The sequence below is a fragment of the Protopterus annectens genome, chromosome 7.part0 (assembly GCF_019279795.1).
Source record: "Protopterus annectens isolate FY-2018-M chromosome 7.part0, PAN1.0, whole genome shotgun sequence".
NCBI classification, from domain to species: Eukaryota; Metazoa; Chordata; order Ceratodontiformes; family Protopteridae; genus Protopterus; species Protopterus annectens.
The window spans coordinates 845,936,093-845,953,072 of record NC_056739.1 but is presented as its reverse complement, the minus strand read 5'-3'; the positions used below and the strand labels follow the sequence as shown (position 1 = coordinate 845,953,072).

The 16,980-nt window shown below is 41.6% G+C and overlaps 1 protein-coding gene across 11 annotated transcripts in view; it reads left to right on the top strand.

The window, feature by feature from the left end:
- The window catches only part of LOC122806731 (plasma membrane calcium-transporting ATPase 2), a 2,851,771-nt gene that overhangs the window by 1,267,028 nt on the left and 1,567,763 nt on the right, over positions 1–16,980 (top strand). The window lies entirely within an intron of this gene.

The window sequence follows — 16,980 nt, the reverse complement described above, 5'->3', positions numbered from 1 at the left end:
CATGGATTGGTTGCTTTAGATTGTGGAACCTTTATGATTTTATCAGGGTGATTTTCGCTTTTTATTTTTACAACCAAGTACAACTTATTTTGGAATGCTGCTAGGCAAGCTTGGAGGTCACCAGCTAGATTACTTGTAGTGTTTTTTCATTCTTTTGTTTGTGTGTGTGTATTGGGGGGGGGGGGCATTTCCAGCAGTTGCATTTGAGAATGGTCTCTCCTTGCTAAAGTGAGAATGTAATTGAGATTCTGAGATTTCTATCTTTGTTTCCTGTTTTCCATTATGACTGTACCCAGTAACACAACATGTTGAAAAGCCATTTTTTGCATTATGATGACATGCTCTTCTGTTTAATTAGCAGCCCATTCTGGATTCCTTTGCAATTGCAAAAAGACATTTTTGCTCCCTGGGGTTGAAAAGTCTCGTGTTAAGTTATTAGCTCAGTCAAGCCTGCGAAGACTTTTTCACATTTGTTGATTCTACTAAAGTGCTTAAGGTATTAAGAAGTATTACTTAATTGGAAGCTGAAGAAGCCGCGGTGGTGCAGCAGTAATGTTGTTGCCTCACAGCAAGAGGTTCTCCTGTTCGATTCTCGGCTGGAGCGCCTTCTGTGTGGAGTCTGCATGTCCTCCCCGTGGTCAAGTGGCGTTCCTTTGCTGAAGGTTGGGCGTCAAGCTGGCACCTCGGCACCCGTAAAAAAAAATCTACTGCCAATCATTAGTGGACTGGAGTTCCGCTGTGGAGACCCCTAACTCGGAAAAGCCAAAAGAAGAACAAAAACTTAATTGGAAGCTGAAACTGGATGCAGCCTTGTTTAAATTTGTAATTTCAGTATTAACAGCTGTAATTAAAATCAGTTTTTCCATTTGTTTAATCCTATGTTCTTTTAATTCATCTTAGTTCTGTGCATGTAAAGGACCAAGCGAAACACTTTGTGTTCCTCATGTTTTGAAAATTTTTTTACTAGTACTTGGGATTTATAAAATCGTTCATATTATGGCGATATTGTACTTGAAGGCCTCACCTTGCGTTTCACGCAGAAGTGGGCGTGTTGCGAATGATTGATGACCAGGTCTGCATATGTAATGAGCCATGATTACATGGCATTCAAACAATGCAAACAAATGGACTTTTTTTTGCTAAAAATAAAAGTACACTTGAAGAATTGTGGTTGCTTGTTACATTTTGAAGTGTTTCAGATAGGTTCATAGGTTTATACTAGGCTATCTGCCCTAAGGCATTTATAAGCCTAGCCCAAATTATTGTGGCTTACGCCACCCCTTATATGAAAAAATACTGTGCCCATTAGTTTGTTGTGCCTCTGTCCAGCAGTGACCCAGAGATGATTCCCGGGGTAAACCTACGATCTCCCATCCACAGGTCTAGATTTCTCTTGAACAGAGTCAGCGAGGTGCTCTGCCTCACATGGACCGGGATTTTATTCCACAGCATAGGGAGTCTCTGGTGATAAATCTATCCCTCCAGCACGTCCTATTTATATCCGTGCTAAGGTTTAAGTCGCTTGCTCTAGTGGTTTTGGTGGATTTGGATTTTTGAGGTGGAGCATGTCCATTAATTCGGGTTGGACATGGCCTTGTATGTCAGGCACATGTCACCTCTGAGCAGGCGGTATGCGACTGAATAGAGCTGGAGTTTCTTCAATCTGGCAGCATATGACAGATTTTGGAGTCCCTTTATCCTTTTGGTGAGGAACTTTTGGGGTCTCTCCAATTGCTGCAGATGTCGGGTGAGATACATCCCGAATGGGGCATTGTACTCGATCATTGGTCTGATAAGTGAAGAGTACAGGGGAACAATGACCTCACTAGATCTGGATGTGAATCCCTTCATGATCAGGTGGGCAATGTAGAAGGTCTTTCTAACCACTTTAGCAATGTGAGTGTCAAAGAAAGGCCACTGTCAACCTGGGTCCCCAGGTCCCTGATAACCACTTCTGTGCTTAGTGGATTGCCACCTATATGGTAGCTTGGGGTTACCTTGTTTTTCCCGAAGGGTATGACTATACATTTTTTGGCGTTTAACTTCAGGCCATGGCTCTGGCACCAGCTATCTGTTTCCGTGAGTCCCTTCTGAAGGATATCAGTGTCCGATGCACTTTCCACTATGGCCCAGTTTGCAGTCATCTGCAAACTTTGTCAATAAAGTCCTCCCATGTTGGCCTGTACTTCTGAGAAGTAGATGCCAAACAATAGGGGCCAAGGACCGAGCCCTGTGGGACACCACTTGTGACCGGCTTGGAGTCTGACACAGCGCCAGCAACTCTAACCCTGTGGGTTCTGTCCTTAAGCCAGTTTGCAACCCATCTTGTGACATATGGGTTTACATTTAAGCTGGTAAGTTTTTCTACAATACCCGAGTGGGGTATTGTGTCAAAAGCCTTTGCAAGGTCAAGGTAGGCTGTATGGACTGCCTTTCCCTCATCAATGGCCTTGGTGACTATTTCGAAGAAGTCGACCAAGTTCAAAAGGCATGATCTTCCCTTGACAAAGCCAAACTGGGTCGGGTCCAATGTCTGCAAGTCCCCTATATCTTTGTTTATGAGCTCCATTATGATCCTCTCCATAGCTTTGCAGACTAGACTTGTTAAGCTTATGGGGGTAATTACCAGGGTCCGTTAGGCCACCTTTGTGGAGTGGGACCACAGTTGCCGTCGCCACTCCTTGGGCACGTATCCTGTGGTAAGGCTGAGATTAAACAGCTGCCTTATGTGCGGGTTTAATTCCTCATTTAGCTCGCATAGCACACAGCCGGGGACACCATCCGGTCCCATTGATGCTGTGTTTTTAGCTTTAGAGAGCAGCTTTCACCTGCGCATTTGAGATGTCCGGGAGGCTACACTCGGCTGGGATAGTTATCTCTCCTTTAGGGGAGAGGGGTGAAGTTTGCACTGAACCTGTCTGCCAGTATGTTGGCAATGTCTGTGGGTTCAGTGATTTTTGTATCATTTTGGACTAATTCTGAGCATATCTGTGAGTTTCCACCCATGTTCCTAACATAGCTGAAAAAGGCCTTATGATTGTCTTTTGAATCCATGGCAATTTTTCTCTCAAAATTGGCCTTAGTTGATTTTATGAGTGCTCGTATTTTTTACTAATAATGATCAGGGGTGACTTCCCTTTTATGGATTTTGTTCTATCATGTAATAGCTTTCTCCTCTTATTGTAAAGTTTGTTAATGGCTGGGGTCCACCAGACTGGACGTTTGCCCTTTGTGGAAAGAGTCTTGGTTTTATTTGGGATTGCCTGATCCATGCAGTCCTGGAGGTGTTCATAGAAGGCATTTGTAAGGGCTTCCGCAGCTTGGGTTGTGGTTTCCTCTGACTCAGGGGCCTTGAAGGATACCACACCAGTCTTGAGTAGTGTGAAGTTTGCTTTAGAGAAGTTCTTCACTATGGTCTTTTGTTTGGGGTGGGGCGGGATGTGGATTTCCAGTGAGATTAGTTTATGATCAGATCTCACCAATGAGGGATATACTTCGGTGTGGAGCATTTTGTCCCCATGTTTGTGACAATGAGATCTAGTATATTTTCTCCTCTCGTGGGAACAGTGACTAGCTGTTCCATGGCATTTGAATTTATGAACTCCAGGAACCGTTGGGCTAGAAAGTTAGGGCTTGAGTAATGTTCCCAGTCTATATTCGGGTAGTTGAAGTCACCCAATATGATGGTGTTTGGAGATACATTTATACCCTCCAGTGTCTTCAGGAAGGCTGTGTGGGGTTCCTGAGTTTGAGAGGGTGGCCTGTAGCATGCTACAATTTGTAGAGCAGTTTTGCCTATTGTTAGTTGCACCTGGATGGTTTCCGAAGCTTCATGCGTTGCCACCAACCTGGAGGTGTGAGTATCCTTTATGAATATGGATACACCTCCTTTTGTGGAGTGGTCCGGGTTTTGGGGCGGGCATGATATGAGGTAAAACCTAATAGTGCCGGGTGCTCTCAGGAGCCTTGAACCAGGTTTCAGTTACAGCACAGACATCGATGTTCTCCATACTGAGAAGGGCCTCAGTGCGTGCATTTTGAGATTTAGACTTCTGGCATTGAGCAGCATTACCCTCAATTTCTTCCCATTTTTGTTTTCTAGGGTGGTAGGTTTAGAATTTGAGCCTTGCCTAAAAAGGCACTATGGGGGTGGCAAGAGCCTTAGCCAATATCCGGAATCCCAGGGTGACAGGTGCAAGCCGTCCCTTCAGCGTGGCTTGTCAAGCATGTCATCCCAGGCAGACAGACACTGGATCCCCTTTGAATGACACCAGACATTAAGCCAATTGTTAAAGCTGATCATCTTGTCTCTATATTGTGGCATCATTCTTGGTGAAAGAAGGATACTGCTCAGGGTTAGGGTCATACCTGCCTGGGCTACATAATCAGAGAGCTCCTCTATGTCTCTCTTCATGCAGTCCAGGGAGGTACGTCTCAGGTCGTTCACACCAGCATGGACAATGACTGTGTCATATTTGTACTTGCTGTGGAGTGACCAGTGCTTGTGTTATGTGGCGGATTCTAGCGCCCGATAGGCAGCTTACTGTGACCCTCTCCTTGTTCAGCCTGGTGAGTGGGACGTCAGTGTGTCTGACTATGGAGTCACCTATGACAAGTATGTTTGGTGTTGTATTTGGCCTTAAGGGCTGTGACTGCTTTGCACACTGCTTTTGTGGTTTATGTGTTGCTTGTGGGGTGTCTTGAGGTAGCAGTTGTTTGGGTGTCTGCTTTGGAGGCCTCTGCTGTTTAGGTAAATTTTTACTCAGAGCCTCCGAGTATGTCTTTGTGTGTTTATGTGTTTGATTCAGTGGAGTGGTAGCATTATGTGAGGCTGGTTTTGTGGTGTGTGTAGTTGCCTTCTCCTCCTGTCTGGTCTTGCCAGTCCTGAGTTGAGAGAGCTCAGCCTCCAGTTTGGCTAAATAGCTGCATCTCTCGCAAGTATTTGTGTTATGTGGGAGGAGGAGAGGGTTGTCTGTGTACATGAGGCAGTTATAACATTGCCTCAAGATTCCCAGATTCACCAGCTGGACCGGAGAGGAGATTGACAACTGACCTTTGGACATGCTAGAATAATATTGGGAAATCCTTAATTGAAAACAAGGGCCAGTGGGGAGTGAGGGTGTAGTGCTTTTAATTTTTAGTGCTGACTTATATAATTGCTTTAGTGAGCAAGTGCCAGGTAACTTGAGTGCAATGTGATACAAGTAACTAAATGCAAAAGCGACAAACAGTAACTTTCTTTCAAGTGAAACAAGGAAATAAGTACAGTAAGCAATGCAGATATCACTAGTGATCCACAGAAGCTGAGAAGTTGCGTATTAGGTGAATTAGCTTCCAGGGAAATAACAAGCAAACAAACAACAAGTATATAAACAAAGCTAGATTCAGTAGGCCTGGATCTAGTCTATGCTAGAGCAAACAAGGTGAACCAATTTCAGTAAGATACAGTTCAAATATTCAGGCACTATAAACCTTTAACCAGAAAATTCCCAGCTCAGAAGGTCCAGCCTCTTCTCCCACAAGAGTGCAGTCCACGAACCTTCTTAATGTAAAATAACTGGCCTGAAGCCCAAGTGCCTAAACCAGAACTAATACACTTGGACACTGGGCTCTCAATCAGCAGTTCCCAACTTAGAAGGATGAAAGCTACCTGTCCTGCCACCACAGTGCTTGCCACAAACCTTCCTAATGTAAAACAACTGGTCTGAAGCCCAAGTGCTTAATCCAAAAGACTTGAATGATAGCTACACTTTAATCAAGTTACAACCAAGCAGTAATAAATACCATTGAATACTTTAGAGAATGTCTGGATTAGTGCTCAAGTTACACAAGCAAAGCTAGATCCAGCAGGCCCGAATCCAGTCTATGCCACAGCAAACAAGGCACCAACTTCAGTAAGAAACAGTTCAGATATGCATGCACTATAAGCCTTTAACCAGAAATTCCCAGCTCAGAAGGGCAGAGTCCAGCCTCTCCTCCCACAAGAGTGCAGACCACGAACCCTCTTAATGTAAAATAACTGGCTTGAAAGCCCAAGTGCTTAAACCAGAATTAATACACTTTTAGAATAACAGACACTGAGCCCTCAATCAGCAGTTCTCAACCTAGAAGGATGTAAGCTACCTGTTCTGCCACAACAGTGCAGACCACAAACCTCTCAGTGCAAAACAACTAACTGGTCCGAAGCCCAAGTGTTTAAACCAAAAGGCTTAGAATGAGTTACACCAAGCAGTAATAAATACAATTGAGTATTTTAAGATGATGCAAAAGTAAAAAGAAGTAGGTAAAAACACAAGTACAGTAAAAGCAGATGAAATTTTATTTTTTTATTTTTTTTTTTTTTTCTGAACAAGTGCTGAGATCAAAGAAACAGATTTGAGTGCTGAAACTAGAAAACTGGCTAGTTACAAGAAAAAAAAACAAGCTAGAAGGCTTCCCTCAAACACAGAAGGGCTTGGGGACTCAGAAGCCTACAAATAGTCTGTACCACTTAACAAGAAAGGCAGGAAATAAGCTTTTTTTCTATTTCCCAGATGCTCTCTTTGTACACAGTAGGAGTGCCTGAAATCAGAATATGATCTCACTGCACTCAGTTGAGTGAGCAAATGAGATGGGCCCAGAGGCAGGCTGAGGGGTGGGCAGTTTCAATGCCACTAAGATTAACACCAAAACAAAAACAGGGCGGGTGGGTGGGAATAACTGAAGAGCAGAATAACCAGTTAAAAATTCCTTCAACACTCCTTCATACACAGTTTAAATCAATTTAAATACTGTATTTTTAAAGAAAAGTGCATAAAAGGTACTTAAATTCTCTTATACGTCCAGTTGAATATAACCAAGTTCTTAGCTTGCCAAGCTGAAGTTTTAAAGCAGGAATTATTTCACATGCACCAGTTTAAATATGCAAGGACAGGAAATCACTGAATGTGGCTACCCCCACACCTGTAATTACTAGCAAATAACAAAATTCAGCCAACACTAGCTTTTAGTTCAAGTTACTGAAGAGCAGAATAACCAGTTAAAAATTCCTTCAACACTCCTTCATACACAGTTTAAATCAATTTAAATACTGTATTTTTAAAAGAAAAAGTGCATAAAAGGTACTTAAATTCTCTTATACGTCCAGTTGAATATAACCAAGTTCTTAGCTTGCCAAGCTGAAGTTTTAAAGCAGGAATTATTTCACATGCACCAGTTTAAATATGCAAGGACAGGAAATCACTGAATGTGGCTACCCCACACCTGTAATTACTAGCAAATAACAAAATTCAGCCAACACTAGCTTTTAGTTCAAGTTACTGAAGAGCAGAATAACCAGTTAAAATTCCTTCAACACTCCTTCATACACAGTTTAAATCAATTTAAATACTGTATTTTTAAAAGAAAAAGTGCATAAAAGGTACTTAAATTCTCAGTTGAATATAACCAAGTTCTTAGCTTGCCAAGCTGAAGTTTTAAAGCAGGAATTATTTCACATGCACCAGTTTAAATATGCAAGGACAGGAAATCACTGAATGTGGCTACCCCACACCTGTAATTACTAGCAAATAACAAAATTCAGCCAACACTAGCTTTTAGTTCAAGTTACTGAAGAGCAGAATAACCAGTTAAAAATTCCTTCAACACTCCTTCATACACAGTTTAAATCAATTTAAATACTGTATTTTTAAAAGAAAAGTGCATAAAAGGTACTTAAATTCTCTTATCGTCCAGTTGAATATAACCAAGTTCTTAGCTTGCCAAGCTGAAGTTTTAAAGCAGGAATTATTTCACATGCACCAGTTTAAATATGCAAGGACAGGAAATCACTGAATGTGGCTACCCCACACCTGTAATTACTAGCAAATAACAAAATTCAGCCAACACTAGCTTTTAGTTCAAGTTACTGAAGAGCAGAATAACCAGTTAAAATTCCTTCAACACTCCTTCATACACAGTTTAAATCAATTTAAATACTGTATTTTTAAAAGAAAAAGTGCATAAAAGGTACTTAAATTCTCTTATCGTCCAGTTGAATATAACCAAGTTCTTAGCTTGCCAAGCTGAAGTTTTAAAGCAGGAATTATTTCACATGCACCAGTTTAAATATGCAAGGACAGGAAATCACTGAATGTGGCTACCCCACACCTGTAATTACTAGCAAATAACAAAATTCAGCCAACACTAGCTTTTAGTTCAAGTTACTGAAGAGCAGAATAACCAGTTAAAAATTCCTTCAACACTCCTTCATACACAGTTTAAATCAATTTAAATACTGTATTTTTAAAAGAAAAAGTGCATAAAAAGGTACTTAAATTCTCTTAACGTCCAGTTGAATATAACCAAGTTCTTAGCTTGCCAAGCTGAAGTTTTAAAGCAGGAATTATTTCACATGCACCAGTTTAAATATGCAAGGACAGGAAATCACTGAATGTGGCTACCCCCACACCTGTAATTACTAGCAAATAACAAAATTCAGCCAACACTAGCTTTTAGTTCAAGTTACTGAAGAGCAGAATAACCAGTTAAAAATTCCTTCAACACTCCTTCATACACAGTTTAAATCAATTTAAATACTGTATTTTTTAAAAGAAAAAGTGCATAAAAAGGTACTTAAATTCTCTTATACGTCCAGTTGAATATAACCAAGTTCTTAGCTTGCCAAGTTTTGCTAAAATAAAAGCCCACTCTTTTTAGAATTTTAGTTGGTTGGTAAGTGATTCAAATACAAAAACAATAGCTTTAGTCGACTAATAAAGGGAACTTAGAAAAAAAAGGACACTTGCCATTTTCATATCCCCCTCCCCGACAAGGACATACCTGCCCAAATAAGGGACTGCCCAGCCTAAAGGAAAACTGGTGGTAACCCTAGGTCAGGACAAGAATAAGAAGTGAGCTTATATACTTTATTTTGAACAAAAAAATGTATCTCCCGATTAAATCATTAGCTAAAAGTGACCATGTAGTTTACCGTTTAATTTAAAAGAAAATATACTTTGCAGACGGCTAGATGCAGGAACAAAACAAAATTTCTGAAATATGTCTCTTATTTAATAAATACGCATTACTTTGTTTATATTAAAATAAGAAACAAACAATTGTTCTCCAAGACAACACAAGACATGTACTAAAAGCCGGACAGTGTATTAGTCTTCTTCGAGGGAATACATATTCATTAGTGCCCAATTACAAAACAGCACAGGGGTGGGTTTTGGGCGGTGCTTGCCACTACGCATCTGGTAAAGGTCCTCAAGTACAATATCGCCCATATTATTTCAGTCAAACACTGTAGTTAAGTACTTTCCCCGATGATTGTAAGAGAGGTATTTACCCATCACATGGGGCATGGACTGAATCGTCATTTTTATTCAGCTCACAGAGACAGCAGGAATCTTATTAATGTAGCATATAATTACTTGTTTTTTATTAAATAAGTGTAGTCTGCTCAGTTATTTTTACTTGGTATAAAAAGTATGCAAACTTGTGCTCTTGTGTAATTTGTGAGTCTCTTTCCTGCCTTTGCTAGGAGCCGGTTTCCTAGTCTTTATGACTGGATGGGTAGACAGATTTACACCAGAATTATCATGTAATGCAATGATTGATTTGGCAGGTAAGCAGTATTAAGTGCTTGACAAGGATGGCGAGAATTTTTAAGTTTGTCTACTTAAGGATGTGTGCATATTATGGTTTCTGTGATCCTGTGCCTGGTATCATTACCTCAGTTTTTTTTATTTGAGGATTATGTAAACTACTTAAAATGCCTCCTACCGCAGTAAACTGTCAAGGTAGTGTAACCCATATTTAAGCAAAACCTTCTCATTAATATTTATTAAACAACATTTCTTTAACTCTTTTGTTTGGGATTTCCTAGTGCACATTTTCTCACTTAACTCACATTTTCCCACTATCTGTTTTTTGGTGAAGAACACTGCTGTGTGCTGATTAACTGTTGTGCTGTCCATTGTTAGTGCACTGGTGTAAGGTATGTGGATTATGTCTTTTTCATTCTTTGGGACAGCCTGGGATAATTAGGTTAGAAAGTATAACTGCATGTACAGCCTTTGTTATACTTTACTCTGTAGTACACCTTTCAAATTTGTAAGATTTCCAGAAATGCTGTTCAGTGGAGTTTTGCATTACAGGACATACTGAGAGCCATCAGTACTTGTATTCTTTATTTCCCATCCTATGGAAGGGGCATGGGAGAAAGGTTTCAGAAAGTACTGCAAGTCAAGTAGCAGTTATTTACTTGCATTAGACCTAGAATGAGCCTTGGTGATTTGGTGTGAACATGTCATTGTAGGATTACTATTTGTGATTTGTGTTTTATTGTGCGACTTCTCTTGATCATTAGGACCTGTCATTCGGAGTGAACACTATTGCTTGTATTCTGTATTGTTTTTAACTTGTATCCCTGTGTAAGTTCTGCTTTCTTTCTTTCTGCAAATAGCATCATGCATTCTCCAACTTTTTCATCATACATCCTTATTCTGTTTGTAGAAGCTAATCCTTTTGCAGTTTTTCTGACCACAGAAATGTTGCCCCATATGTTTGCATGTGAAATACAGAATGCTACAGGTTACTGAATTGCTTTTCTTTTCAGAACAGTGTCCTGTACTGAATCCTACCTTGACCCTGTGTTACTCCCACATAGTACATCTGTTTGGATACCAGCATGAAAGACGGTGAATAAGCAGACTTGTGTAATGCTAATAGAGTTGTATTCTAGAATTGCAGCCCCACTTATTAGAGTTTGAGTTGACCTTCTGCACACACTGCACCTAATAGTGCTTACTTCGTATGCAGCTGAGACAACAAAATAAGAAGAAAGTTAGCCAACCACAAAGTTTTATCCTTTATTGTCTGTAACTTCCTTGTCCTACCACATAAACAGCTCATGGGCACTTGCATCAGAATTTTTTTTAACAAATTTGGGAGACATGTAGATTGATCCTTCTCCAGCAGTATTTTCGTATTTGGAAGTGCTTCATAAAGAAGCATGATTTTAGCATTTTTGAAAGAAAGGTTGTAGTAGTGTTAGCCTAATAATTTTAGGGAGTGCCTAATGTTTTTTCAAGTATAATTAGACATAGTGACACTTTTTTTTTTTTACTGAAAAATTAGCAACCACAGCTATTTTCTTTGCAGTCCAAGCTTGCCATATGCCTCATCATTGTGATATTCCAACCACCCACTTTTGCAATTAAATCCCTCCCAATTCCTACTTTTGAGTCATTCATTTATTCTGAAGTATCCACTATATCTTATTTACACACACACACACACACACACACACACACACACACACACACACACACACACACACACATATTAATGGGAAGTTTAATGAACCACTAATTCATCTAACATGCCTTTGAGGTTTGGGATTAAACTAGAGCCTCTCTATTATAATAGGGAAGTAGTTTCCTCAAATGCTGCCATTTTAGTGGAACTATCATTCAGCATGCCAGGCTTGATGAACTGTGATTTGATGTTTCAGGCCTAGGCAGATATTACAGCTGCCAAACATAAGATACGACTCCCCTAAAAGAATATTTTCTAGCAGTTTTATGATCCCCTTTTCCATCTGTCAGACTGGACTTCATTTTGCATATGTTCTTGTGTTACCCAGTTTCAGATTTGGTGTACTGCATTACAGCACATTCTCTGCAGGTATACAGTATTCATTTTCTTCTTTGGATTAGAATGAAGTGCCTTGCTGAATGTACATCCTTCATGCCTTAGCTGAGAGTTCTGCTCTCATATATAGATCTCTGTGATAGAAGGATTCACTGTCCCTGCTGTGACACCACTGAGTATTTAGGTTATGTAGTTTAATTACTGTGAAATACCTGGGAACCTGCCAAGTTTGAATTTCATGCAGCTTTCACTGCAGAACTGAGACTGATATCTAATGTATTGCCTTCCCTGTTTGATTCTACAGATTAATTTTATACCAACTATTTAGTTGGTTAGGGTGGCACCTGAACATGACAGATCTTTAATAGCTAGTGATATTTCTCTCTCTCCTTTTTTTGCATGGCCAGTTTTACAGCATACTACTTTGAAATGATGTAGTGTGTCTGCATTGTTTCCTCTTTTGTTGTGCCCCTCCAACACAGACACAATGCATCCTCAAATGTACAGTGAAAAAAACAATTCTGTATTGCTTCTTGTGTTTCTGTTCACAATTTCTGATTTTGTTCTTTTCAGTAATGAATTTATAATTCCAACCATCCCTATTTATATCTTTGTTTTGTGCATTTGTTTATTAAGTCATGATAGTTTTCTCTGTTCTATTTGTGTGTGAGAACCATAACTTTTTGTCTTCTTAACCTAGATGTTAAATTCCATTCTTAATGCAAAGTTTGAGACAGCAGCTGGCCCTTTAAACAGTATAATCAAAACTTATACTTAAACAGACCTGCCAGTCATCGGAAGTTTTTAACTCTTCACCTGTGATTTCTTACTCACGTCTGCACCATTTGGTTGCACCCAACCTGTAATATTTTGGTGCCTTCTTCTGTGTGGAAATAGCCCTTATTAATGCAGTACCTCTTTTGGTGGGTGATGCAGTTGTTGCATTTCTGTAAACTTTGGGTTAAGAGGACTTCCATGCATTATATTCTTATATCCCATCGTGTTGACATATTCCAGAAGATCTCTTGTTCATTTCTTTTGTTCCATATTAGTGTCAGTGATTGCCTCCAAAGTGTAACCCCATTTTGCTTTTGTGTATCTTGCATTCTGTTGACAAGAATCCATTTTTTCCATCTTGAGCATTCTGATAGAGCATGCTGTCCTCTGTCACCTCTTTGTCATGATATCCACGGTCATGTTTCAGTGGTCACTGTATTGTGCTAAGTGGCCTATACCATCAAAGCCCCCAAGGTTTGCCTCATCTGTGAATAGTGGTCCTTGCAGCTTAAATTATATCCTTAGCAGGAAGCACTCTTACCTCTGGCTGTTGCCATCCTTTCTTTGCTATTTTACCTCTTCTTTCTCAGTGTTTCGTCTTTTTGCCATACCTCAGTTTGTTACCTTTTGCCCCATATCAGTTATGTGCTTTGTTTCCTGTGCTGAAACCATAAGACTTTGGTTCTGTGTGCATGCACACTGTCCTGCAAATTATCTCCTGCAATAAGTCATTACTAAACAGTGGGCTTCATATTAAATGTAGCCATAGAGCTCAGGAACATCCAACAATAGGAAATAAACTACAAGTGAGATGATCTGCAGTAGAACTGAGAGAGAACACACAAGTAAGGAAGATTATACCCAGCCACTCTGAGATGGTAGTCTGCTGTTCGAAGTAAATAAGGGAGGTGACATTAATGGGAAATAAGATGTCACAGAAAGTGGAAAGAAAAATTCTGAGGAAATATCACCTTAAAGAAGTGAGAGGGGTTCATTCTAAAGTGTGGAGATTTGTTCATGTTATTCTTTACACAAGAGAGACTGCACTTTGCACGATGAGGATAGGAAAAAGAAACTTGTCCAGAGAGAGATCATACCTTGATTCTCAAACCAAAGCTACCATAGATGCTGTATGTCCACTTCATGGATTATGGTAGTGAGGTATGCTAACTGCATCTTCTGATTGAGAACTAAAAGATTCATGGACAAACTGGTAGGGATCATATGTTTTGCTTTTATGTCCTTCTAATCCCATGTTGCAGTATTCAGCATATGGGTTTACTCTTCTTGCTTCGCGAATGTCTGGCCAGTATACACAAGTTTTCAGTCCCCGTATGGTGCGTGCGATGACTGATGTGGCTTAAGGAATGTGGGCCATAAAAGTGACGTCTGCACACACTAACCCTTAGAACTTCTTAGGCGCCAGTCGAACGCTAGGTGTTCCTCCCTTAATGGCCGTCGGATTCAAGAAATCGGATAAGTGCCCTGTTGGGGAATCTTTCTGTTCTTTTCTTTCATTTAATGCTTGTTCATGTCATCCAGAAAGGGCAAGTGTATGTGCGCCCATCAGATACCTCATAAGGGCACCCATGATCAGTGCCTCTTTTTTGTTTGGGATGGTCGCACGATTACAAGGCCTGCTTCATTTCTCAGGCTTTCATGCCCAAAACATTGTGCAGCTGTCTGCACAGGCTTAACTTGTATTTAAAAAATCAAAGGTTAAAACAAATAGCTTTTATTGATGGAGAGCTCCTCCGACATACCTACGGAACCCCCAAAAAAGAAAGCCAAGAATGTACGGCCTGCCAATTCAGCTGCGACTCTAGTGTCTGACCCTCAGCCTGGTAGGGGAAGCAGGCTTCGCCACCTCGGATATATGGGTACCTCCATTGAAACCACATAATCCCGCATGGAGGGCATGCCCATAGAGGCGTTACCAGCATTGGTTTCAGACGGTGGGGGGAACCACTGCTTTCAGTAGGTCTGTCGGATCCCTCTGGTTCCTTACAGACTCCAAGCCTTCCTCCCTTCAGATGTTTGCCAGGCCTCTTAAAAAAAAAAAAGAGAGAGAGAGAAAAGGAAGCATATTTCTTTTCTTATTGAAAGCATGCCTGACTGGCAGGCTTTCAGCCAAAGTCTGTTTTAATGCCTTCATGGCCTTTCATCCTACCCCTGCAGGGACTACTAACATCCTTCCTCCCATTCTGAGTCCAAGGCCTCAAACCCCAGACCCAACCATGAGGGAAGAGGAAGATCTCTGACTCTTCATCTGAAGATTCACTTTCTTACACTTCCCAGCTTTCTTCTCCCTTGGGGTATGGATCTACAGAGGGAGAATCTGTTGACCCTGACTCCCCAGCTGAGGATTTGACTGTTGGGGAAACCATCTCCAAGATGAACGAGCATTTTAAGTGGGAGTCCTCTGAAATGACTGAGGTCCAAAAAAGATATTATGACCTCATTCAGATAGGCTCCCCAAGCCTGTCTGCTGTCCCCCCAATTCTGCCTACCTTCCTGGATGCCTTCCTCAGCATCCTTAAATCATGACTCACAACCACCTGCTCCACGCAGGCCTGATGGACTTTATATAGTCCCTGAGAAGTGTCCACCAGCAGACCCTTCCACCATCTCCATTTCAACAGATAAGACATCTAAACTTTTACCCGCCACCACTGTCCTGCCTGCTGACAAAGGCAGCAAAACCATGGGGTATCTGGGTAAGAAAATCTGCATCTCTACCACCTTGTCCTTCAGGCAGTCAATAAAGTACAGCTGTAATGCTGCTGAAGCCTGAGCAAGGTCAACAGCACCAGCAGCTGCCTTAAGAAGGTACTCCTGGCTACACCTCCAGCCCTGTCCATATGATTTCAGAGCAAAGCTGATTGATGCCCCCCACAAGACAACAGAGCCTTGTTTGGTGCAAAAGTGGCTTTGTTTAAGTCACTTCAGCAAAAGGGGAAAATAAATGCAAGATTTGAAACACCTGCTAGTCTCCCCTATTCCTAAATTTCAAAGAAACTACCCAGCTAAAACACAGTTCATTAGAAAACAATCTTGCCCTGCTGCTCCCCCTAGGCCTAGAAAACCTACCAGAAAGCAGCCCCCTCCAGCTTAGAGCTACACCTCCCTCTAGTAAGAGGCCATCCTTTCAAGACAGGGCAAGTAGCATCTGACTACTTGCCAAACCTATAACCCCTGCCTCCTCCCTCTGTCAGTTTGCCTCTCTCACTGCCTCCCTGTGTGGACATCCCTCACCCCAGACAAATGGGTCCTTTCAATCCTTCCAAAATGGGTATTTCATGACCTGGCTATTGCCCCCAAAGTGAAAAGGCATCCCACAACCTACAAAACAATACCCATACCTCCTGCAGCCAGTACTACAGGCACTGCTGGCTCAAGACACCATTGAACCAGTGCCCCTCACAGCAAAAGAAAGATGTTTCTATTCCAAGATTTTCCTGGTTCCAAGAAAAGACAGTCCTTGGAGACCAATTCTAGATCTCTCATGTCTCAACCTATTCCTAAAGGTTCCAGCCTTCAGGATGTTGACCCTACCCAACCCTTTTTTCCTGCTCTTATCCCCCAGGGAGTCTATGGCTACATCCCCATAAAGCCCACTTTTAGAAAATACCCAAGGTTCTTGGTGAGTCGTCCTCACTTTCAATTCTCTGCCTTGCCCTTTGGGCTTTCCACTGCATCCAGGGTTTTCACCAAATATTTGGCTCCAGTGACTGCCTTCTGCAGGACAAAGGGAATCCAGGTATTCCTTTATCTGGATGAACTGCGGATACAGGCAGGCAACAAGGAGACCCTCCTGCACACCTGGTTGTCTCCTTCTTACAGTCTGTGGGATTCTAGATCAGTTGCCCAAAATTCCACCTGGAATCTACTCAAGACATTGTCTTCTTGGAGTGCAGAATTTGGTTAGATATCATGAAGGCATACCCCCCCCCACACACACACACAAAGGTGGATGACTTGACAGAACATCTCCTGGTTCTTCAGTCAACATAATTGACAGCAAGGCAATACCTCAGGCTCCTGGGCTACATAGCAGCCACTATCCCCATGTTACCATTAACAAGCCTTCATATGAGAAAGTTGCAATGGTACCTTCAGTCAGTCTGGACACACCACTCCCACCCCTTGGAGTACAGAGTTCCCCTCCTACCATGCCTCAAACTAGAACTCCAGTAGCAGTTGACACGTGACCCTCAGTCCAGGTCTTCCCCCTCCAACCACCCCTTCCCACACAGATTATGCACACAGATGCCTTAGACTTGGGTTGGGGAGCAACTCTGGGCCATTATATAGTGCAGGGTGTGTGGCCAGAGCCACAAAATTAAGAACGCATCAGTGTTCGACAGATGAGGTCAATTCTCCTGGCCCTTCGAGCCTTCCAACAATATCTTCAGAAACGTCTGCTAAAGATTTTCACAGACAGTACCACAACCCTGTGGTACCTCAACAAATAGGGAGGGACCAAGTCCTACTTAGTTTGCTGACTAGCTTTCTTAGTATGGGAATTGGTCACCTCACAACGGGTGACCCTGCAGGCAGTCTAGATTCCCTCTCTACAGAACA